The following is a 24,204-nucleotide window of genomic DNA, read 5'->3' on the forward strand; positions in this document are numbered from 1 at the left end:
CTATTACCAGGTTAGGGCCTACTGGCCGGGTATCTGGTGGGATAGGCTCTTTCTTACTGGGTTCTATGTACTGAAAACCCCACGTTCGTCTTACTGTCTATCTCGGATCTGACGGTTTAGTTACATTCATATACACAAATTGACAATTCCCCGGATTGACCATGCCGCTCGACCAGTCCTTCTGCGGAGCTTTACAGCCCTGGGGTCTTTAAGAAATAGTAAGCCATTGATCTCCTTCTACTGACCCATCCGATGCTATTGTTTCACAGCCCCAATACCCACAGAAGTATTCCCCGGGGTAATTGCAATATCCCTTTCCTGGATTTGATGCTGGACACATCGATGGGGGCCAATGTGCATAATGACGATGTAAAACTAGGAGATCTGGACAATAGCTGAGTTTGAATTTCCTTCCTATCTACTCGGGGTAATATCTATTTAAAGGGTCGATGTGAAAATTGAGAATATCTTCCTGGTAATAACATAATCAGAATTACAATAACGATAACTTGCCAAGGAGGACGGAGTCCAGGTTTTGTACTTACCTCATAATTTCCTACCATTTCCCTTTTAGCTTGTTGCCCTTTTTGTTTACCCAGGGTGGTTGAGTCGGTACCTTTTGGGGAGATTATCAATACCCAGTCGGTAATATTTGGAGTATCTCTGCATTATTCCACTTGGGATCGGGAAGAGCCTGGTTCTTTCCCCTCTGCCTCGCCCGCCGACTCAGGCGCTTCGAGCCGCGGGGATTACCATCTTCTCGGCAGCAGCGGTACTCTCCAGCGCATCCGTTACCTTTTCCCCTTCTAGCCTTATACCGCTCCCAGTTCTTATCCTTGACCGGGGATGAGTCACACGGGATTTCTTTCAGCTCTTTCCGACAACACCGGTTTACAATATGGGCAACAAGGGGGGGGCAGGTTCATTCAGGTGGAAAAAAATTCTCAGGGTTAACCCCTTTTCTGTAAACCTCCCACCACTCTTCTGATTTGAACCTTACCCACTTATTCTCCAATTCCCCTAACTCTAATATGATTCTTGTTAATCCTTGCTCTAGCTTGTAGCAGCTGGAGCAAATCCCAGTAGGCGGCTTTCCTTTGCGGCAACGGACTCACCACCGTTCTCGGCAAACAAAGCACACGAAAGGATAACAATCACAACGTATTTCTTTACACACTACTCCATAATCATCAGCCAAGGGGTAAGTGTATCTTTTCCGTTCCCCTTCTTGGTCTATCTGGATTACCCAGACTGAGTCCGACAGTTTTTCTTCGAGGTGACCTTCAGGTTTCCGGGTCGGCTCGTTACTCTCCAACGGTCAGCTGTAGTCCTTTTGTCTATCGGATCGTAACCTGCGTCTGTGGGTCACACTAGGGGAGCACAGTGAGGCTTCCTAACAGGGCAGGATGCATACGTATACTTTTATTCGTCCACATTACCTTAACTTTATTTTTCACTTACTCTCACGCACAACAAAACAATCACAACAACAAGGTACCTTTTATTTTTCAACACACTTTTTACACTTTTAGGTTTCCCTGGCCAGTCTCAGTGTTCTCGGATACCCCTCAATCCAGCTGTGTTGTTCCTAACTCCAGATCCTCTCCGATTTATCTTCAAACTGGCAAAATTTTTATTCAATTCTGGGTGCTCTCAAATATTAATATCTCAACCCAGCAAACTTAATTCTGGGTGCTCTCAGAATGTTAATCCCTCAACCCAGCAGGTTTGAAGCAACCCTGGATGCTCTTGGAATATTAATCCCTCAACCCAGCAGGTTTGAAGCAACCCTGGATGCTCTTGGAACATTAATCCCTCAATCCAGCAGGTTTGAAGCAACCCTGGATGCTCTTGGAACATTAATCCCTCAATCCAGCAGGTTTGAAGCAACCCTGGATGCTCTTGGAACATTAGTTCCTCAATCCAGCAGGTTTAATCAAGCCTGGATGCTCTTGGAATATTAATCCGTCAATCCAGCAGGTTTAATCAACCGTGGATGTTCTTGGGCATTCTTATCCCTCAATCCAGCAGAATTTTTAGGGGCCCCTCCTACATATTTTACCTTTTATTTTTCCCCAATAGATTATGCCAAGAAAACCCTCTTTTTACCTTTTAATTAAATTTTTTTTTTTCTAATTAATTACCTTTTATTCCCCCCCCTCACCAAGGGGTCCCCACTCTTTCTCTGAGACCCAGTCCCAGGGGGGGTTCTCTCACTCTTTTTATCACTCACTTCATCTCTTTACTGGCCGCTTTTCTCGCGAAAAAGACGGAAACGCAGCATGGGAGACTGCCGCTCTCGCTTAGCAGGTCTGGGGTAACCAGCCCGCCTCTCATTCACACACATTCATCCCCCCTTTATTCGCCCTGTAATGCAAAGGATCTCCCAATGACAGCTTTTAACACTACAGGGCAGTGCTATTGTATAACAAACACTTAACTCTTAGCCCAGCCGGGCTCGCTGGCTACTTTTGCAAGCTCTTTACCAACTAGCGATGCTTGTAAGCGGTGCTTGTAACTCCTAGCTTGTACCACGCTCCCACTAGCTGCATTATCAGCTAGCGGCGTTCAAAGCAGCTCCTCAAACCGCGGCTTGTGCCCGCGCACCCGCTGCGCTATCAGCTGGGCCGCGCCTAAAGCACCTTTGCAAGCCCCGACTTAAGCCCCGCGCCGCGCTCCGCCCGCTCACCAGAGACAGCCCGTGCCGCGCATGCGCACCACCCGCTCCATCAGGGAGTGTAGCTGAAGTGCCCCGCGCATGCGCTCTTCGGCACCGCCGCGCCGTGTCTCTGTATCTTAGTAACGCCGCACCGCACTTCACGCACACACACAGACACATAGACACACACACACACACACACGAGCACGCACGTCTGGATGTAACAGACACACCACACCGAAACTGGGGCACACCACACTGCAATCGGGACACAACACACAACACACTGAAATCGCGATTTCTCCCTCCCCGAGCCGCGCTATCAGCTGGGGAGGTCCTCTTGCCTTTTCCTAGTCTGGATTCTAGTTACCCGCTGGTTATTGCCCTGGAGCTCAACATTCACCTCATTCTCACCTCATCCCCCTCCGAACCGGGGCAGAGGGACGTTGTGGTGAATGCGGAGGTAGGGGTGGAGGGGGAGGAGGTATGTAGGGTGGAGGGGTGGAATCGGGTAGGTCTGTATCCTACCTCGTCCTTTCCTGGAGGGGAAGGCATCCTAGTTTTTAATCATTAGTCCTTATGGACTATCTGGAGGAATTTGGGGAAGCTTTACAGGGTTTCCCCTACCCATGGGACCAGAGGGCTTGCTTTTCCTCTGTCCCATCTTCCGGAGCGCCTTCTCACACACACCTCTACGCTTCCCTCAATTCGTGGCCCAGCCCGTCGCCGGGTGTGGGAAACGCACTACTACGAGGTCCACGCTCACGTCGTCTCACAGAGACGTCTCACTCATCACACTCCGGGATCCCATCCCCGACCGAGGGGGCCCCGCTGCCTCCGAACGGGGCAACCTCAGTAGCCCCGAAGGACCGCTGAAAGGTACTTACACAGTCCTGTGTCTTCGCCCGGGACTTTGTGCACAAAGATTAAGGGGTTGCCGGCTATTCTTTGCTTGCCACCGAATTTGGGTTCGTCGGTAAGGGTCCCAGGAGGAGGTCTCCTGAACGGGGCTCGCTGCCAAGGCAGCGAGGGGGCCTCCCCGTGAGGAGGTTCCAACGGATAGCCCTTATCCGAGTCACGGCACCAGATTGTTATAAATAGAGGCGAATAATTTGTTCAGCCTTTCAAGAGTCAGTCAGAAATTTATTGATTACAGCGAGCGATGGCAAGCAAACGGCACCGGGTGCAGCCGGGGAGTCCCCGCTCCGCCTACGGCTCACACACCGTTTTCCCCCTTCCCCCAGTCTTTTTATACTTTTTTTTTTTTTCCCGGGGCCGCGGTATCTCTGGGTGTACTCTGCGCTTGCGCCCTCTGTTGCTAGGGGGTTGTCCTCTACTCTCCGGTGGTCGTTTGACGAAGGCTCTTCTCTTCTTCCTCGGTGAAAGTCCACGGCCCTGTAATGGTCTTTTCCATATAAGGTTATATGTTATATGCACCTAAGTTCTAATTACACAACTAGCTTAAGTAATCAACATATTAGCTAATTTCTGTCTGGCAGTTTTCTGTTATCTACACAAGGCTTCTCCTTTGATTTTCTGTTATCTTACACAAGGCTTCTCCTTTCTGTCTTGATGAACAAAGAGTCTTCTCTAACTTATCACACACTTACAGTCCTTTATCGTCTGGGGTTTTGGGGTTTGGCATATCGCTTCCTTGTCATTTTGCATTAGAGTCTTTGTCCAGCACTGCCGTCATCACTCAAGGAGACGACTGTTTGTTTTAGCCTTTTTGTGAAGTACTCTATATTTTTGTAAACCCAAAAAGTTCAGGAGGCTTACCGTCCACTCCACGTACGCCTCTTGGGTTCCGGTAGTTATCCGGAGGCCATCTACTCGCTGCAGCAGCTGTCCTTCCTCTGATGAAGCTGCCCAGGACTCTAGATCTCTTGTAGGTTGCTCTCCGAATATCCCGGGGCCGTTATTAATACCGTCCACGTGAGCCGAGTCTTACGCCCACTTTTGGGATTTTCCCATTCGAAGGCAAAAATTTTCTGGCTGGCTTCACGAGGAGGGAGGCAAAAGAAGGCACCCTTCCAATCAGAAATGGTAAATTAGGTTAATTCGGCTGTTAAACAGGCCAACAAAGCACAGGGGTTGGCAACCACCGGGTATAAATCCTCGGTTATCTTATTAACAGCTCTTAAATCTTGTACTATTCGGTAAGATCCATCAGGCTTTTTAACATGTAAAATAGGAGTATTGCACTCAGACCGACACTCTTTTAATAGCCCTACGTGTAAAAAATTGTCAATTACGGACTAATCCCTTCTTTCTTTCTTTTTTAAGGGATATTGTTTAACTCTAAGTGGTTGTTTCCTTTCTTTAAGATTAACTTGCACCGTGGGTGCATTCTTTGCTCTTCCTGGTATGTTAGAAGCCCACACCTCAGAAGATACCTCATCCATCATTTTACTTTACCTCCAAAATAATCTCCCCATCTTTTGCTTTTACCTGCTACACAAACCTATAAATGCCCACTTGTTTTCCAAATTTACAAAAATACGCTTTTTCAGATTGGCCAGTTGCTCCCCTTACCATAACATAATTATCTGTTATAGACATTAAGGCTTTACTTAATACCGAGTAGGTTTCCCCCACGTCTACTATAAATTCTATTTTCTTCATTGCCATTTTTCTCCAAGAACTTGCTGTTATTTCCTTGCTCCTCACGACCAGCGGCTACTAAAATCCTTATAGCTCTCCGAGTAGCCTTTGTTTCTTTAAGATGATAAAGCGCCAGTCTCGCCCTTCTCTACCGAAACGTCTGCGTATACCGCAACGTTTTACACCGAACACAGCAAAAACAAACCCAGGGTTCACAAGGGTAGCTTTTTGAATGAGCAACCTCTACCAAATTCTGTCTCTTCTGATTTCTGATTTTATTTATAGGACACCCGAGCTACTTATTGTTATGCACTGTACCTAAATGTTATTTCACAAAATGTTACAGTCCTTTCCTAGTTTTTCCTGCATAATCCAATCTTCATGTACTAAGTATGACTTTGAACACAGTAACTTTAAAATCTCTGGTTCAAAATCTGCTCAACTAAAGTTTTGTTTCTATTGATACAGGGCACACTCAATTTGCTGCCTCGTGGAATAACAATAATATTGTTTTGCACACATTCCCCAAGATCAAGTCCAAAGTAGTGAGGTAAAGGGACTCCTTTGATCCGTTTCGCCACGATTAAAACAAACGAAAAGGCCGTGCCTGTTACAGCAAAAGCTCTGATACGCCTACAAACACAAATGGGGGGGGGCGGGCAATTCCTGCAATTCTTTTAATTTGTTTTAAACGTATATAAATTCCCACACTAGTTTTTCCACATAAAATGCTGCACTTGTTGCAAACAAAATCTTAAAATCTCTACGGACACAACTATACGGTCTCAAGAATCAAGTTACCACAATGCGGGGGAAAAAGCCACACAACTCCCCTGTACCTGAAATCTAGGGAATCAACTTAGAATATGCTCTCTCTATTACAGCTCTGCTAGCCCACAAACACCGGCTCAAGTTAAAACTTTTCGAAAAGGGTTGCTTAACCCCTTCAACTCAGGCTCAACCTTAATGTACAGCTTAACAACACAGTTCACACGAAGTATTTCAGAACCATTTCTGCCCAGTTTCAAACTGAAACCGACAAAATTCCTTGCCGTTCAGAATTTCAGGAGGTACCGGCCCACTTAGGGCCACGGGCCCCTGGACACGAATGCCGGCCCTTTTCCCCGTGACACAAAAGTCATCACCCTGGGTTCCTGATGTCCGTTTGTAGGAGGCACTTTGAACTGCCAGAGCAGTTCAAATCGGAGGTGGCAGCAGGTTGGGTTCGGGAGACATCCCGCACCATTCGGAATTTTCACAGGCGTCCACCCACTCAAGGCCACGGGCCCCTAGTCACGAATGCCGGCCCTCTCCTCCGTGCAACAAAACTCACCACCCCGCGTTCCTGGCGTCAGTTTGCAAGAGGCGCTCGGCCCTGCCAGGGTAGCCCGAGTAGCAGGTGGAGGCCGGTTGCCTTTTGGAGACATCCTGTGCCGTTTAGAGCTTTAGGAGGCAGCAGCCCGCTCAGGGCCGCAGGGCCCCGGACCCGAACGCCGTCCATTTTCCGTGGGAACGAAAACTCACCACCCCAGGTTCCTGACGCCAGTTTGCAGGAGGCGCTCGGCACTGCCCGGGCAGCCCGAGTCGGAGGCGGCGGCAGGTCGGGTACGGGAGACACCCCGCGCCGTTCGCAATTTCAGGAGGCGCCTGGCCACTCAGGGTCACTGGCCCCCGAACGCCAGTGCGTTTCCTTGTGAAACAAAACTCACCACCCTGGGCTCCTGAAGTCAATTTGTCGGAGGTACTTGGCACTGCCAGGGTAGCCTGAGCTGGAGGCAGTACCAAGTTGGGTCTGGGAGACATCCCGCGCCTTTTGGAATTTTAGGAGGCAGCAGCCCACCATTCAGGGCCACGGTGTGAATGCCCTGTGAAACAAAACTTGCCACTCTCGTGTGTTGATATCAGTTTAGAGGAGGTATTTGAGACTTCAAGGGCTGCCCGAGTCCTTGGCGCAGGCAGCTTCGCTCCGGGAAAAATCCCGTCGTGTTCGGACTTGGAGGAGGCAGAAGGCCACTCGGGGCCACAGGCCCCCGGACACATCTTCTGCCCCTTTTCCCCGTGAAACCAAACTCACCCTCCCTGCGCATCGTCCGTTCGCAGGAGGCGTGCGACACTCCGAGGGCATCGAGATTTCTCAGCGTCGGCAGCTGCGGTCTCTCAGGAATCGTTCACCGTCTGCAGTTTTGGAGGCAGAATCCCAGTTTTGGCCACGGGCACAGAGAGAGGATATACGCTTAATTTCCTCGGAAAGTAAAATTCATCGTTCACAGGGTAGACGAAGGGTTTTGTAGGGGAGGGAACTGCCCACGGGACCTTTCTTCACGTCATCCCCCACTCCACGGCGTAGCAGTTCCCCGTGTGACCGGCTGCTTTTAGAGGGTTACCCGGTGTCACGGTTTAGAACGGGAGGAAATTCAGGGAAGCGATACAAAGCTTTTTGCGTAACTGACGGCAAAGGTGCCGGTGTCGGAGTAGCGGTCGCCGCTGCCTAAAATCCGTCCCCCACGAGCCTCTCCCGTGGAAAAGCAAATTGAGATAACCTTCAGGCGACGCGGTCAGACCCTCAGCCAACGCTCACTGCAGGTGGCTCAGCGATAAAGGCAAGAAAGGCTCTTTTTACACGGTTTTATTCTGGCGGAGGATATCACACACGGCTGAAGCGAACCCAGCGAGGTAAAAAAAGAGACTGACCACGTGGAGGAGACAGCTTAAGGGGAAGGGGGCAGAGCTAAGGGCTGGGCAGAGGGGTTTGGTCTCCAAGGAAAGGGGGGTGGCCACCAGGGATACCAATCCAGCGAGAGGACAGGGAAAGGAGAAACCAGGGGAAGTTACACGCGGGAAGTTGCGGCCGAAGCCCAAAGGGGAGACTGTTTTTCTCCTCAGGAGGACTAACTCTACGGTGACTAGTTACTGCCGTTGCCAGGGGTGAGGACTTGGGAATTGACTGAGGTGGGAGAGTTCATGGGATGCTATAAGCTTGTTGAAGCACCGCGAAGTTGGACACGCCTCAGTGAACCAGACACGTTAAAGACGAAAAGACCTGGGAACTCTCTCTTTCCTTGCGGTCGGTGAGGAGGTGGCGGGCCCCGGCCCCCCATGTCAGCCAGGCCGGTCCGGGCGGTCCCGCTGCGGGCCGGGCCCCTTCTCCCCTCCCCGGGCCGTCCGCCGGCTCCCCCATCGGCTTCAGTCTGGCCGGGCCCCAGCAGCTGCCGGGCGGGAAGGCAGGGGAGGCTGCGGAGCCCTGGCCGGAGCGGCGCTGGCCGCGGCTGTGAAGCGCTTACCGTCAGGGCCCGTCCCCCTCAGCGTGGCTGAGATCAGAGACCCTTGCGGCTCGCGCCCAAAACCAGAGCCTGCCGCGAAGCCAGTCCCGACGCAGCCCAGTCGCAGATCCTCGCCGCGAGTTACCGGCGGGTCAGGTGGGCCTCGGGCGTAATGGTAACCCTTTCAATACTTCAGTCGTCTCTCGAGTAAGAGAAAAAACCAAAATGCAAGCACGTAAAAGAACAACATAAAGGCATCGAAGTCAGTAAAGAAGTAGTTAAGTCCCGAATGGGAGGGAGGAGGAGATGCCTTGTTTTTAGAGCTAAAATCCTCTTACGAGTTATTAAAAAAAGGACTCTTTTTTCCTTATAACGCACGAAACTATAAAGAGATGAAAGTGTTCAAATTGATATCAAGGAAAAGCCTCCGTGCTAAAAGAAACAAATGTTAAAATAACTGTAATCCCATAAGAAGTTTAAACAGAAAAAGAAGGAAAATTAGTGCTGTGCTTCTCCAAAAAGAAAAAGATTTCTGTTACCAGAGATAAAAGTAATTTTAGAGATGAATAATAAAAACTTTTGCCTTTAAACAGCTCATCTTTAAAACAATTCCCCATAAGTCAACAAAGCCCATCAACAAGGTGTGGGAAGGCTCGTAAAAATGAAAAAAAATTCACAATAGCAGAATTCCCCAGACAACCGTTATTCATAACGGAATTAAGCACCACAAGAAAACGGTTTTTTCCCTCTCGTAAAGAAATCTCCATCACCCTAACAACACAGCTTTCTCTCGCTAAGTGGAAAAAAACTATTTTAAAAGTAATAAACGGTCTACAAATCTTACCTTTAGTTTCTTTATATTATCAGTGGGAAAGAAAAAGTTGTGGGGGAAGAGAAGTGTTCTAAATGGTTTGTTTTAATTCTTACTATCTTTTTTTTATCTTCTAGTTACTTTTACTAAAATTTTCTTTATACCCTTTTAAAGTTTTAAATCTACTTTACTTTTCTCCTATCTGCCAGCAAGAAGCGAGCGTTTTAGTAATTAACCAACACCAAACCCGCCACACCCGGGCACACCCGCACAGGGAGTTGTTACTCCAGAGGCGTTAACGAGGCTATCCCACTGTCCTTCTAGGAACCATCCATCAGGGCCCGGGGGGCAGCCGGACGCGTCCATTCGAGAAAACGCCGAGGGAAAAGCCCTCTTACCGAGGGGCAGCACCTGAGCCGGCAGGGCAGCGTGCGGGGTTCCAGGGGAGAGCTTTCAACTGTCCGCTTTTATCGTGTCAATCCCTCCCTAGAGTCCTCTGTCCTTCTGCAGCACCTCCAGAAAACCGAGGGGTTATTCGGAGGTAAGGGGTTTAAATTGATGGAGAAAGCTTCCTTTTCCATTATTTTTTGTGTTCACATTGTGAGGGAATCCCATTCTCTTGCAGTTTTAACGGTCTCAGCTGAAAGGATTCCTGCTTCTTTTATGCTGTTAGGGGTGTTAATTAACAGGCAATTCCCATTTTTCATTATTTTCCACTTTAAATAGAAGGGGAAAACCTTGGCAGAGCTTACTTGCGGGTTTGAATTAAGGGTCACTGCCCCTTTTTGTTGTCCTAAGGCTCAAATTGAGGGGGAAGCCAGCTGTACCTACTTTGTTTCATCGCCAGAGAGATTTAAAGCGAGGAACACCCCTCTTTTCCCAATATTTTATGGGACTAAATTAAAGGAGAGAAGCCATTTATTTGCCATTGTATCAGTTTCAGTAGACTGGTAACTAAAGAGGTAACCGCCTAATTTCCTTGTTTTGAGGGGTTCACCTGACGGAAGCTCTATCTTTTTCAGCAATTTAATGGTTTCAAACTACATTTCAGGGCACTTGTATCTGTGCCCTGGGACTGAATACCTCAGACAAGGGCAAGCCAGGCCTGTACTTAACCCTAATGCTGCCCAGGAGTCTATTATTTTTCTTATTTTTATATATAATAGAGATAGCCCTAATTAGAGGTCCTAAGGAGACTTGGGCCATTTATATAATCAGTATTGTTCTCCACCCTACTTAGTCACATGTGGAATACTACTTAGCAGTTACTAAAGAATAATTAGGTGAGCTAATAACAAGTTACCCAACTTACTTAGCTGTGCTACCTAAACATAAAGTTTTATTTCTTACCGGTTTTCTGCCCTTTTGCTCAAAGCAGCTATAGAAGGGGGAAAAAAAAACAAAAAAAAAAGCATTGTCATTTCCCTGAGGATCAAGCCCTTTACTCACCTTGAATTCAAGTCAGAGGAGCCAAACGGCTGCAGCTCCTGGGAGGGCTTTTATACCCGGTGGGATTTGCCCCTCCTCCCTTTTCCCGGGCATCATGGGAGCGAGAGGCGGGCCCAATCAGGGGTATATTAACCCCAGCCTCTGCGAAGGGGCTTCATTCCCTCTTTGGGATGCACTGAGGTAAGAGGTCTCCTCTCATTTCAGTGAAGAGGCTCTTTCAGCTTATCTCAGCTTGTTTTCAGCAGGTGCTTTTCGGCCTCTGAAGCAATAGGGGCTTTGAACATACTGCGAAGAATACAGAAATGAGCACAGGGAGTATTTACATTCATGATTTTTGGTTGTGTGTTCAGGGGTGATTAGGTGCTTTTGTAATTTCTGGGTTTGTTCTTTCTATTTATTTTTTTTTTTTTTACAAGGAAGTTTTACAGGAAACTTCCTGAAATTTTAGGCTGTGTCAAGTGAGACGCTTCAGATTTTTTTCAGCAGCTTCATCATATCACAAGAGGGATCTGCTCTGTGTTGAAGATGATGTTTGAGATTGAGGGTTTAGATGAGTAAAGTTGAGGATTGTGACCAGGAGAGGGAGGGTGAGTAGATGTCTGGTTAGGAGTTATTGGGGGAGGGGGGGTTTGAAGGCAGCAGGGTGAGAAATGGTGTCTATTTGAGGACCCCCCAAGGTTTTTAGCAAGCATGGCAGAGGCATTCACATGTCTTGGGGCACCCCAGCTCATCTACAGCACTCACAGAAATATCATGTAACTTTGGATCTCTCTAAGCCAGGTGCTAGTCATAACAGCTATGGCCTTGGACTCGGGATGAAGCTGGAGCCTTGAGGACCTAGGCATACTTAGGAGAGGTCAAGGAGCTGACTCGCTGGGATTTGGCCCACATAGCACTACAGTCACACATTGGTTTTGGTGTTCTTTATTGTAGCTCACTAAGAGGATAACCGGCGATCACGGGGCCTTCCGAGGCCGACTGGTTTCAGGTCCAACGTGGATTCACGTCGCCAGTCATCCGAAAGATAAGTCACGGGCCACAGCCCGGAGATGGGATGATCGTCGGGTAGCGGACTGGAAGTTCCTGGGACAGATTTAAAAATTAGCGGAGGGTCAAGGGATGTCCTCTAAGGGGCTTTTAGGACAGCTCAAGGGAGAGGCCCTACTTTTGACTGCAGCTGTAGGGCGTGCAGTGCAGAACAGTTTCGGTCTGTGTCGTGTTGTGTCGTGTACCGTGTTTCGTAGCGTATCATTGGGGTGCCTCGGATCACGTATCTGCCTTTTCCCCTCGAGGGCCTTACCGCAAGCATCGGCCACGATCTCTAGGTTCTCGAACGCTCACGCTTCTCGGCACGACGCCGATACGGTTTGTTCTTTTCCCGGCGGCCTCGGCCACGTCTCCGAGTCCCAGTTCAGAAGCATCGAGTCAGATGACTTTTGAGGCCTTGCTCCCAGCAATGTCACCGTCCATCCTTTCCAGCCAGGAGTTGTAACGTCCTGGTGTTTCTAAGATTGTAGGGATACAGAGAGCATTCTAAATGTAGCATTGTCTCATGGTCAACTCGATCATTGTGACTAACAGGTCACTCTGTCAGTCTTTTCTTTTGCTCCCTAGAGCTTCCGCCATCCACCGTTGCCATAGCATCAGGCAACTCTTTCGGCATCCTCTCGGTCCTTGCCGTTATTCTTCTTGCCAGTAAGATTTCTATCGTCCTTCTGTCACAATCTTATTAACGTAATGTGTTGTTTGTCTTTAGCGTCCCCTCGTTTGTCACGTCCTGTCCTGTGTCACGGGTGTAAGCACCTATTTGTCCCGAAGCTGTTCTGCCCTGCTGCATTGCCTGGTGTAATAGGACAAGTCCCAGGGACTTGAAATTTGTAATGCAGGGTATAGTTGGAGTCTAGATGGTATTCTTAGATTAAGGTAAGGTGTCTGGAGCTGTTAAGTTATGCTGCAGCTTAACTTTCTTTCAGATGCGGGCGGATTAAATCCGTGGCGGAGCGCCCCATCCCTGGAGAGGGGGTTCCCTGGGCGGGTCAGTCACCATTTCTCTCTGCAGTGGAAGTGTAAATGGCGACTGTGTGTTACAGCACTGTTTTCTGTCTTTATATTTAGGCATTAAATCCGGATGTCAGCAATCAAGGTGAGCAGGTTGCAGAAGCAGTTGTTCTCGCTCAGGTGTCAATTTCCGGTGCAACTCTAAGCCTCCGTTCTCATTTGTGTGTTTTAGGCCGTGTACTTGGAGTATGCCAAACCCCCATCACCATCTGGCTGATGGACCAGGTTTCCTGTGCTTGTGAGCCGTCTGGAAATATTTCAGGACTCTGTGATGAAGCCTTGAAATCTTGTGTTTCAAGGTGACATCCAGGTAGCCTTTGGCAACGGCTGAGGATTTGCGGTGAGTTAGGGAGATCGGGAGGAGGAGCCAGGGTCCACTTAGGTTTCAGCAATGGCACATCACTTTGTCTCTTCTTCACCTAGGCATGCCCTGTGATGACTGCGTCAGCCTCTGAGCACGGCCAAAGCGTGCGGCCCGAGCACCCGGGTGTTCTTAGGAGAACGGTGAGTAGCGGAATTGGTGGGTTTTGTCTATCGTGCAGCTAAGATCACACAGTGTTGGTTTTCTCGATTGTAGCTGAGCAAGGGACCACAGCCCGGAGATTGCAGGAAATTCCCAGGAGGCGAGGCAGCCTTCCTTTGCACCCAATGTGGATTCTCATCCCCGGACGTCCTAGAGATAAGTCAAGGGCTACGAACAATAGAGGGGATGAAAGCAAGGCGCTGGGAGGGCTTTTTCAGTCAGCTTTGGTCGCGGGGATGTCCAAGAAGCGTCCCCTTAGGCCACCTAAAGGGAAAGTGTTTCTTTTGATCACAGTGCTGAGGTGCTCAGGGCAGAGCAATCCTGGTGTGTGTTGTGTCACGTGTCTCTTGTGCATTCAGTGTGTTTGGGTATATCATGTCATATGACTTTTACCTTAGCCCTTGGAGGGGCCTATCAGAAACCTGGCCTCATGGCATCTGTGATCTCTGCGTTCCTTGGACAGGCACCAATGCAATAGGACTCTTGATTCTGGAGGTCAGACAGGCATCTGAATTGCATCTCTCAAATGTCTTTTGAAGTCTTGTTCTGTACGGTGTTGACAGCTGCGCACCGCAACGATCCATTAGAGCAGATTAGGACTTGTGAGAATGCAAAGCTAGCTAGAGATTCTTTACATAAGATCCTTGGGCATTCATCTTTGTGATTCTCTGAAGAAATCATTCCGTTAGCATCTTGTTCCTCCAGGGTTCTCTGACCCACGCCGGCTTGCCGTCAATCTCACCTAGGTCATCTCGTTCCGCAATCTCTCGGTCCTCGCAGGCGTTCTTCTCTCCGAGAGCTCTCTCTCCGTGTCGTGTCCCCTCATTTGTCACGTCTTGTCCTGTGTCACGGGTGTCTGCACGTCTTTGTTCTGGACCTGCTCTACCCTGCTGCGTAGCCTGTAATAGGACAAGTTCGGGGGACTTGAAATTTGTAATGCAGGGTGTAGTTGGGCTCCAGATTGTATTTGTAGATTGACATGACACGATCGGTGCTGTAAAGTTATCCTGTAGCCATTTGACATTAGTTGTACCTGTCTTTCAGATGCAGATGGATTAAATCTGTGGCAGAGTCCCCCAATCCCACGTCAAGGGGGTTCTCATGAGCAGGTCAGTCGCTGTTTGTGTTTGCAGGGGAAGCATAAATGGTGACTATGTGACAGCACTCGTCTTTGTCTTTATTTTTAGGAAGTCAAGGCAGATAGCAGCAGACAAGGTCAAGCGTGGCAGGTGAGCAGCGGACAGAAGCAGTTGTTCTTGCTCACGTCACAATTTTTGGTGCAACTCTAAGCATCCGTTCTCATTTGTGTGCTTTAGGGAATCCACCTGGAGTATGCCAAGCGCCGTCACCAAGTGGCCGACGGACCGGGTTTCCTGTGCTTTTGAGCCCTCTGGAAGTAGTACAGGACCCTGTGATGAAGCCTTCAAATTTTCTATTTCAAGGTCCCCTCTGGGTAGCCCACGGGAATGGCCAAGGAGTTGCAGTGAGTCGGGGAGGTAGGGAGGAGGAACGAGGGTCCACTCATGTTTCAGGAATGCCCAGTCATCTTGTCTCCACTTTAACCTAGGCGTACCTTGCGACAATGGCGTTGGCCTCCGAGCGTGGCCGAAGAGTCTGGCCTGAGCACTGGTGCTTCTTAGGAGACGGTGAGTAGCAGAATTGTCAGGTTTTGGCCCATGTGCTGTTAAGATTGTGCACTGATGCTTGGTTTTCTTTCTCTTGGCAGAGTAAGAGCCAACAGCCTGGTGACAGCTGGAACTTCCCAGACGGGGAGGCGGCCTTCTTTTGCACCCGACAGGGATTCGCATCCCCGGATGCGTGCGAGATAAGTCGTGGGCTACAGAGGGGATGGAAGCGGGGTGCTGGGTTGGGAGTCCCCGGGAGGGGTTTTTGTCTCCGTTTTAGCGATGGGGATGTCCAAGAAATGTTCCCTTAACCCACCTAAAGGGAAAGCGTCTCTTTTGATCGCAGCGCTGAGGTGCATTGGGCAGAGCAGTTCCTGTGTGTGTCGTGTCACTTGTCTCTCGTGCATTCTGTGTTGTTTGGGTCCCTCATGTCCTTTATCTTTTTTACCTTAGCCCTTTGAGGAGCATATGGGTCACCCTGGCCTCATTCTTGGCATCTGTGATCTTTGCCTTCCTTGGCCTGGCCCCAGCGCCTTAGGACTTTTGTCTCGGGAGCCCTGACAGACATTGGAATCGCATCTGTCTTTAGAAGCATCCGGTCAGATGTCTTTTAAGGTCTTGCTCTGAGCCGTGTCGACAGCCACACACCGCAATGATCCATTATAGCAGCTTAGGACCGATAAGAACGCGAAGGTAGCTAGAGCCTTTCGACCGTAAGATTGTTGGACATTCATCTCTGCGGTTCTCTTAAGAAATCATTCTGTTAGCATCTTGTTCCTGCAGGGTTCCCTGAGCCTCATCGGCTCCGAGCCGTCCGTCTCAGGTCTCTAGGTCGTCTCGTTCCGCATTCTCCCGGCGCTCGCCGGCGTTCTTCTCGCCGAGATCTCTCTCCCCCTGTCGCGTCCCCTCGTTCGTCACGTTCTGTCCCGTGTCACGGGTGTCTGCACATATTTGTCCCGGACCTGCTCTGCCCTGCTGCATAAGCCTGTAACGGGACAAGTCCCAGGAGTTGAAATTTCTGATGCAGGGTGTAGTTGGGCTCTAGATTGTATTTGTAGATTGACATGTTTGGTGCTGTTAAGTTATCCTGCAGCCATTTGACATTACTCCTACCTTTCTTTCAGATGCAGATGGATTAAATCTGTGGCAGAGCCCCCAATCCCAGGTCAAGGGGTTTTCCCTGAGAAGGTCGGTCACTGTTTGTGTTTGCAGGGGAAGCATAAATGGTGACTATGTGACAGCACTCGTCTTTGTCTTTATTTTTAGGAAGTCGAGGCAGATAGCAGCAGACAAGGTCAAGTGTGCAAGGTCAGTGAGCAGTGGACAGAAGCAGTTGTTCTCGCGCAGGTCTCAATTTCTGGTGCACCTCTAACCATCCGTTCTCATTTGTGTGCTTTAGACCATCCACTCGGCGTACGCTAAGCCCCTGTCATCAGGTGGCCGACGGACCGGGTTTCCTGCACTCGTGAGCCCTCCGGAAGTATTACGGGACCCCGTGATGAAGCCCACGCATCTTGTATTTCAAGGTCCCGTCCGGGTAGCTTGCGGGAACGGCCGAGGAGCTGCGGTGAGTCGGGGAGGTAGGGAGGAGGAGCGGGGGTCCGCTCCAGTTTCAGCCGTGCCCAGTCACCTTGTCTCCACCTTAACCTAGGCGTACCTCGTGACGGCAGCGTCGGCCTCGGAGCACGGCCGAAGCGTGCGGCCCGAGCGCCAGGGCCCTCTTAGGAGAAGGTGAGTAGCAGAATTGTCAGGTTTTGGCCCATGTGCTGTTAAGATTGTGCACTGATGTTTCCTTTTCTTTGTCTTGGCAGACGAAGAGATAAGAGCCTGGTGACAGCTGGAACTTGCCAGATGGGGAGGCGGCCTTCTTTTGCACTCGACAGGGATTTGCACGCCCAGAAGTGTGCGAGATAAGTCGAGGGCTACGACCCACTGAGGGGAGGGAAGCGGGGTGCTGGCTTGGGACTGCCCGGAAGGGATTTTGGAGTCTGCTTTGGAGATGGGGATGTCTAAGAAGCGTCTCCTTAGGCCACCTAAAGGGACAGCGTCTCTTTTGATCTCAGCGCTGAGGCGCGCAGGGCAGAGCAGTTCCGGTGTGTGTCGTGTCACTTGTCTCTTGTGCATTCAGTGTTGTTTGGGTCTGTCACGTCACTTGTCTTTTTTTACCTTAGCTGTCTGAGGGTCATCTTGGCATCTGTGATCTTTGCGTTCCTCGGCCCGGCACCAACGCCACAGGCCTTTTGACTCGGGAGTCCGGACAGGCATCGCAGTCGTATCTGTCTTTAGAAGCATCCGGTCAGATGTCTTTTAAGGTGTCGTTCCGAGCGGTAGCGACAGCCGCGCACCCCAACGATCCATTATAGCGGCTTAGGACTCGTGAGAACGCCAAGCTAGGTAGCTCATTCTTACCGTAGGCTTTTCAGGCATCCCCTTGTGCGGTTCTCAGAAGACATAGTTTTCTTAGCATCTTCTTCCTGCAGGGTTCTTTGAGCCTCATCGGCTCCGAGCCGGCCGTCTCGCCTAGGTCATCTCGTTCCGCAATCTCTCTGTCCTCGCGGGCATTTTTCTCGCCAAGAGATTTTTCTCCTCGTGGCGTCCCCTCGTTTGTCGTGTCCTGTCCTGTGTCACGGGTGTCTGCACGTATTTGTCCCGGAACTGCTCTGTCCTGCTGCATAGCCTGTAACGGGACAAGTCCCAGGAGTTGAAATTTCTGATGCAGGGTGTAGTTGGGCTGTAGATTGTATTTGTAGATTGACATGTTTGGTGCTGTTAAGTTATCTGCAGCCATTTGACATTACTCCTACCTTTCTTTCAGATGCAGGCGGATTAAATCTGTGGCAGAGCCCCCAATCCCGGGTCAAGGGGTTTTCCCTGAGAAGGTCGGTCGCTGTTTGTGTTTGCAGGGGAAGCATAAATGGTGACTATGTTACAGCACTGTTCTTTGTCTTTATTATTAGGAAGTCCAGGAAGATAGCTGCAGTCAAGGCCATGTGTGCCAGGTGAGCAGTGGACAGAAGCAGTTGCGATCGCTCAGGTCTCAATTTCTGGTGCACCTTTAACCATCCGTTCTCATTTGTCTGCTTTAGGCCATCCATCCGGCGTACGCTAAGCCCCTGTCATCAGGTGGCGGACGGACCGGGTTTCCTGCACTCGTGAGCCCTCTGGAAGTATTACGGGACCCCGTGATGAAGCCCACACATCTTGGATTTCAGCTTGTATTTCAAGGTCCCGTCTGGGTAGCTTGCGGGAACGGCCGAGGAGCTGCGGTGAGTCGGGGAGGTAGGGAGGAGGAGCGGGGGTCCGCTCCAGTTTCAGCCGTGCCCAGTCACCTTGTCTCCACTTAACCTAGGCGTACCTCGTGACGGCAGCGTCGGCCTCGGAGCACGGCCGAAGCGTGCGGCCCGAGCGCCAGGGCCCTCTTAGGAGAAGGTGAGTAGCAGAATTGTCAGGTTTTGGCCCATGTGCTGTTAAGATTGTGCACTGATGTTTCCTTTTCTTTGTCTTGGCAGACGAAGAGATAAGAGCCTGGTGACAGCTGGAACTTGCCAGATGGGGAGGCGGCCTTCTTTTGCACTCGACAGGGATTTGCACGCCCAGAAGTGTGCGAGATAAGTCGAGGGCTACGACCCACTGAGGGGAGGGAAGCGGGGTGCTGGCTTGGGACTGCCCGGAAGGGATTTTGGAGTCTGCTTTGGAGATGGGGATGTCTAAGAAGCGTCTCCTTAGGCCACCTAAAGGGACAGCGTCTCTTTTGATCTCAGCGCTGAGGCGCGCAGGGCAGAGCAGTTCCGGTGTGTGTCGTGTCACTTGTCTCTTGTGCATTCAGTGTTGTTTGGGTCTGTCACGTCACTTGTCTTTTTTTACCTTAGCTGTCTGAGGGTCATCTTGGCATCTGTGATCTTTGCGTTCCTCGGCCCGGCACCAACGCCACAGGCCTTTTGACTCGGGAGTCCGGACAGGCATCGCAGTCGTATCTGTCTTTAGAAGCATCCGGTCAGATGTCTTTTAAGGTGTCGTTCCGAGCGGTAGCGACAGCCGCGCACCCCAACGATCCATTATAGCGGCTTAGGACTCATGAGAACGCCAAGCTAGGTAGCTCATTCTTACCGTAGGCTTTTCAGGCATCCCCTTGTGCGGTTCTCAGAAGACATAGTTTTCTTAGCATCTTCTTCCTGCAGGGTTCTTTGAGCCTCATCGGCTCCGGGCCGGCCGTCTCGCCTAGGTCATCTCGTTCCGCAATCTCTCTGTCCTCGCGGGCATTTTTCTCGCCAAGAGATTTTTCTCCTCGTGGCTTCCCCTCGTTTGTCGTGTCCTGTCCTGTGTCACGGGTGTCTGCACGTATTTGTCCCGGAGCTGCTCTCTCCTGCTGCATAGCCAGGCGTAATTGCACAAGTCCTGGAGACCTGCAATTTGGAATGGGGGATGTAGTTGTATTCTAGATGGTATTCCTAGATTCATACAGGATGCTTGGACCTGTTAAGTTATCCTACAGTTGTTTGAATTTTCTCCTAACTTTCTTTCAGATGCAGACATTTAAGATCTGTGGCAGAGCCCCCAATCCCGGGTCAAGGGGTTTTCCCTGAGAAGGTCGGTCGCTGTTTGTGTTTGCAGGGGAAGCATAAATGGTGACTATGTTACAGCACTGTTCTTTGTCTATTATTAGGAAGTCCAGGCAGATAGCTGCAGTCAAGGCCAAGTGTGCAAGGTCAGTGAGCAGTGGACAGAAGCACTTGTTCTTGCACATGTCCCAGTTTCTGGTGAAAGTCTAAGCATCCCCTTTTTTTTTTTTTTTTTATTTTATTTTATTTTATTTTAGGCGGTCCTCTTGCGAGATGTCTCTGACCCCAGATGTCTGAGGCCAGGTGGGTGCAAGCTTAAGGTGTAGGTGGGCGTACTTGTCGGGTCAGGGTCGTGGTCTTTTCTCGGTATGTCAGTGTGGTTTTTTTTTGCTTTGTTTCTTTGCAGGTGTCATTGCTGCCCTCGGCGTGTGAAGGAACAGAGTCAAGCGGGTGAGTCGGCATTTAGGCTGGGTGACTCATCGGTGACCGTTATGCGGCAGCACGCTAAGCCTGTACCTTTTCCTTTTGTAGGTATCCTCCTGGCAGCCTGTTGAGTCGCATCAAGATTTCAGGTGAGCCGGGGCAGCGGTGCGTCAGAGTTCCGGGGGTTCCTCTTTTGCAGGGCGCTAGTTGCATTTTCTGTTTTGTCTTAGGTACCGTGAGGAGGCGCATAGCTGAAATTTGGAAACGGCAGCACCGAAGCGGATGTAGAGACCGTGTCGCCGTCCACGTCCGGCTGATGATGGATTTTGTCTGGTTGTCTTGCAAAAGCTAAGTGTTGGGGCCCGTAGGTGGGAGAAGGGGAAAAACCTTTACTATCACAGGAGACAATTAGATGTTAGCTTAGAGGAGAGGCCCATAGTGGGACGGGCCTCTAGGAAGCAGAGGGAGAGGGTTTCTACTCAGCCTCACCAGAGTCTTCGCCGGGCAGGGCAGTTCCGATCCGTCTTTGCGTCCTCGCGAGGTTTGCGTCGGCGGCCTTCTTCGACTCTCGACGTCGTCGTGGATCTTTTCACCCGAGGAGCCCGCCTTCACGTCCGGAGCTCTAGCCACGGTCACGCCGTAGTCATCGCTTTCTTGTCTAGGCCTACTGAGCTTCTTAGGCTTCCTCTTAAGTCCTTTGGCACTAACATCTTGAAAGGAGTTAAATTTCATCATCATATGCTATTGCCCTAGGGCTTTCTTTCCTTTGGTATCATCGGCCTATGAGTCATCTTGGACTAGCAATCTTGGGTCCATAAGGTGGAACTGCCAGGCAGTTTCCACTCGTGTCTGTGTTATGTTGTCCGTGTCTGTGTTATGTTGTCTGTGTGTGTGTTACGTTGTCCGTGTCTGTGTTATGTCGTCCGTGTCCATTGATTTGTGCATCATAGGCCTTTGTTACATCTTGAGGCTTTCTCTGCATTGTTCTCTGCCGTATCGGCCATATTTTACTCGTGTACCTTCCTGGATATCGCTTATTCCAGCATCGTTACATTGTTACTTTTTGAGACGGGAAGAAGTACAGGAGACGTTCTCATCCATCTTCCTTCTCACCTTTGGTAGCGCCTTCTCTTCCCGTGCCATTCTCTCGGACTTCTAGAGGGAGCATATTAGACCGTCGTCACCTGACCGCAGTAGTTCCGTAGCTTGCGCCTTCTCAAAGGGTATAGGGCTCAACAATTCATCTTCCGGAGAGTTACGTCAAGTCCTCACTTATATTGTATCTATGTTGGCTTATATTGTACGTGCTTAGGTTGTACCTTCCTATGTTGGCTTATACTGTATGTGCTTATATTGTATGTACTTATGTCGTATGTACCTATGTCGGTTTATATTGTATGTACTTATACTGTATGTACCTACGTTGGCTTATATTGTGCATATATTGTATGTACCTACCTTGGCTTATGTTGTACACGCCTCTGTCGTGCCACTTACGATCGGAGCTGCCCTGCCCAGGCGCGTAGTCACGGTTAGGTAGAGCAGTTATAAAACTTTACAGTTCATCTGTCTTCTATGGGGGTTTTGGGTACAAAATTTATGGACCCGGAGCGGGAATAGCTCCTTGCTGTCAGATAGTCACTCGTTGACCGCCTCCCGTCGCCTCTGTCGTCTCGCAGGTCCCCGGGTCTCTACAAGTTATCCCGGAATCTACCGCCGGACATCGAAGAGCCGCGGTCAGAAGACGCGTCGAAGCGTCAACGTAGCATTTCAAGTAAGGGTCGCGGTCAGCGTGTAAGCGGAAGAGCGCGTGAGAGAGCGTGATTGTCCGTGTCTGTCTGTGAGAGCTTGTGTCTGCAGGTGTGAGTGTGTGTCGACCGCTTCTAACCTTGTGCGTATGGCTTTTGCCTTTCAGGTTTTTCAGCTCATTTTTAAATTTAGAATAAAAAATCCCCAGCCGGGGGGTTTTTTTTTTTTCCCCCCGGCTGGGTTTTTTTTCCTCGGTCCCGGCCGGTCCGCGAGGCGATGTTCATCGCCAAAGTTCGGAGGCGGACCGTCCCGGGACCGGGGTTTTCGTCAGGCAGGAGAATTTTTTTGGACGCTCCCGGGAACCACGTTCCCGAGGAGCGTCGTGCATGCGTGTCGATGGCCGGGGGTCAGAGGAGCGGTTGAGATGAGAGCGAGGGTGGGTTTGTGCGTGAGCTGAAGGAGGGCTCTGTGTGTGTGTGTTTGTGTGTGTGTGTTGACCGGTTCTAACCTTGTGCGTATGGCCTTTGCCTTTCAGGTTTTTCAGCTCATTTTTACATTTAGAATAAAAAATCCCCAGCCGGGGGGTTTTTTTTTTTTTCCCCCCGGCTGGGTTTTTTTTTCCTCGGTCCCGGCCGGTCCGCGAGGCGACGTTCATCGCCAAAGTTCGGAGGCGGACCGTCCCGGGACCGGGGTTTTCGTCAGGCAGGCGGATTTTTTCGGAGGCTCCCGGGAACCACGTTCCCAAGGAGCGTCGTGCATGCGTGTCGATGGCCGGGGGTTAGGGGAGCGGTTGAGACGAGAGCGAGGGTGGGTTTGTGGGTAATTTGAAGGAGGGCTCTGTGTGTGTGTGTTTGTGTGTGTGTGTGTGTGTGTGTTGACTGGTTCTAACCTTGTGTGTATGGCCTTTGCCTTTCAGGTGTTTCAGCTCATTTTTAAATTTAGAATAAAAAATCCCCAGCCGGGGGGTTTTTTTTTTTTTCCCCCCGGCTGGGTTTTTTTTTCCTCGGTCCCGGCCGGTCCGCGAGGCGACGTTCATCGCCAAAGTTCGGAGGCGGACCGTCCCGGGACCGGGGTTTTCGTCAGGCAGGCGGATTTTTTCGGAGGCTCCCGGGAACCACGTTCCCGAGGAGCGTCGTGCATGCGTGTCGATGGCCGGGGGTTAGAGGAGCGGTTGAGACGAGAGCGAGGGTGGGTTTGTGCGTGAGCTGAAGGAGGGCTCTGTGTGTGTGTGTTTGTGTGTGTGTGTGTTGACCGGTTCTAACCTTGTGTGTATGGCCTTTGCCTTTCAGGTTTTTCAGCTCATTTTTACATTTAGAATAAAAAATCCCCAGCCGGGGGGTTTTTTTTTTTCCCCCCGGCTGGGTTTTTTTTTCCTCGGTCCCGGCCGGTCTGCGAGGCGACGTTCATCGCCAAAGTTCGGAGGCGGACCGTCCCGGGACCGGGGTTTTCGTCAGGCAGGAGGATTTTTTTCAGAGGCTCCCGGGAACCACGTTCCCGAGGAACAACGATTGCTGGGGCTTAACGGAGCGGTTGAAACGATAGCGACAGTGAGTTTGTGTGCAATGTGAAGGAGGCGGTCACGGTGGATGACTGTTGGTTTCTGTGTGCTATTTTTGTTTGGTCTTTCCTCTAACAATCAATCAAAATGTAATGTAAATAGAAAAAAGGTTATATTGTGTTAATGTGCGTTCGTTGTCTATTGCCCCGTATTGTTCCGTGTTTGCATTTGCTGCTGCATTTCCACATACGGTTCTGTATGTAAGTGGGATTTCTACCGGTCAGCGTACGGATTGTATCTATGCTCCCATTGGTATACATTGTTTCCATGTATTTTGCTGGAGTGTAAATAAAAAAAATCATTCAATAAAGTTGAATCAACCCTAACAATGATGCCCCCCGCTCCCTTCCCCTCCCCCTTTGGCTCCTGTGTTTTTTTGGTGCGGTTTAGTCATTTTTTTTTTCCTACTGTATTTCTTCCTTTGCTTCTTCTATTAGTTTTCTTTCTGTCACGTCATTTCTGTCCGTCCCTAAGTTTGTTTCTGTTTCTTACAGATTCTAACTGTCTCTCTCTGCTTCTCTATTTCCCTGTATGTCTTTTCTTCTGTTTCTCTATTTCACTATTTCTAACTATTTATTTTTCTCTGTAGTTGATGCTTTTACTCTTTATTTCTTTTTCTCTCTGGCTTCTCTTCTTTTTTTTCTGTATTGTTTTGTCCTCTTCTTCACTCTCACCGTCTTTCTTTTTCACTCTAACCCTTCTCATTTTTTACTCTGTGCCATTCTTTTCCTATTTCTTTTCCTCTCTCTTTCTCTCCTTAAACTCTCCTTAAACTCTCCTTAAACTCTCCTTAAACTCTCCTTAAACTCTCCTTAAACTCTCCTTAAACTCTCCTTAAACTCTCCTTAAACTCTCCTTAAACTCTCCTTAAACTCTCCTTAAACTCTCCTTAAACTCTCCTTAAACTCTCCTTAAACTCTCCTTAA

General features: G+C 49.9%; 2 long non-coding RNA genes across 2 annotated transcripts; one reads left to right on the top strand and one right to left on the bottom strand.

The window, feature by feature from the left end:
- Positions 1–11,691: 11,691 nt before the first annotated feature.
- Positions 11,692–12,348, bottom strand: LOC128782400 (uncharacterized). Its single transcript, XR_008428764.1, has 2 exons — positions 12,084–12,348; positions 11,692–11,866 (listed from the first exon to the last, which is right to left on the bottom strand). It is a non-coding gene; the product is annotated as an uncharacterized LOC128782400 (long non-coding RNA).
- Positions 12,349–19,626: 7,278 nt separating this feature from the next.
- Positions 19,627–21,864, top strand: LOC128781873 (uncharacterized). Its single transcript, XR_008428541.1, has 5 exons — positions 19,627–19,694; positions 19,806–19,851; positions 19,955–19,998; positions 20,080–20,120; positions 21,651–21,864. It is a non-coding gene; the product is annotated as an uncharacterized LOC128781873 (long non-coding RNA).
- The last annotated feature ends 2,340 nt before the right edge of the window (positions 21,865–24,204 follow it).

This window comes from Vidua chalybeata, chromosome Z, assembly GCF_026979565.1.
Source record: "Vidua chalybeata isolate OUT-0048 chromosome Z, bVidCha1 merged haplotype, whole genome shotgun sequence".
In the NCBI taxonomy this organism is placed as follows: domain Eukaryota; kingdom Metazoa; phylum Chordata; class Aves; order Passeriformes; family Viduidae; genus Vidua; species Vidua chalybeata.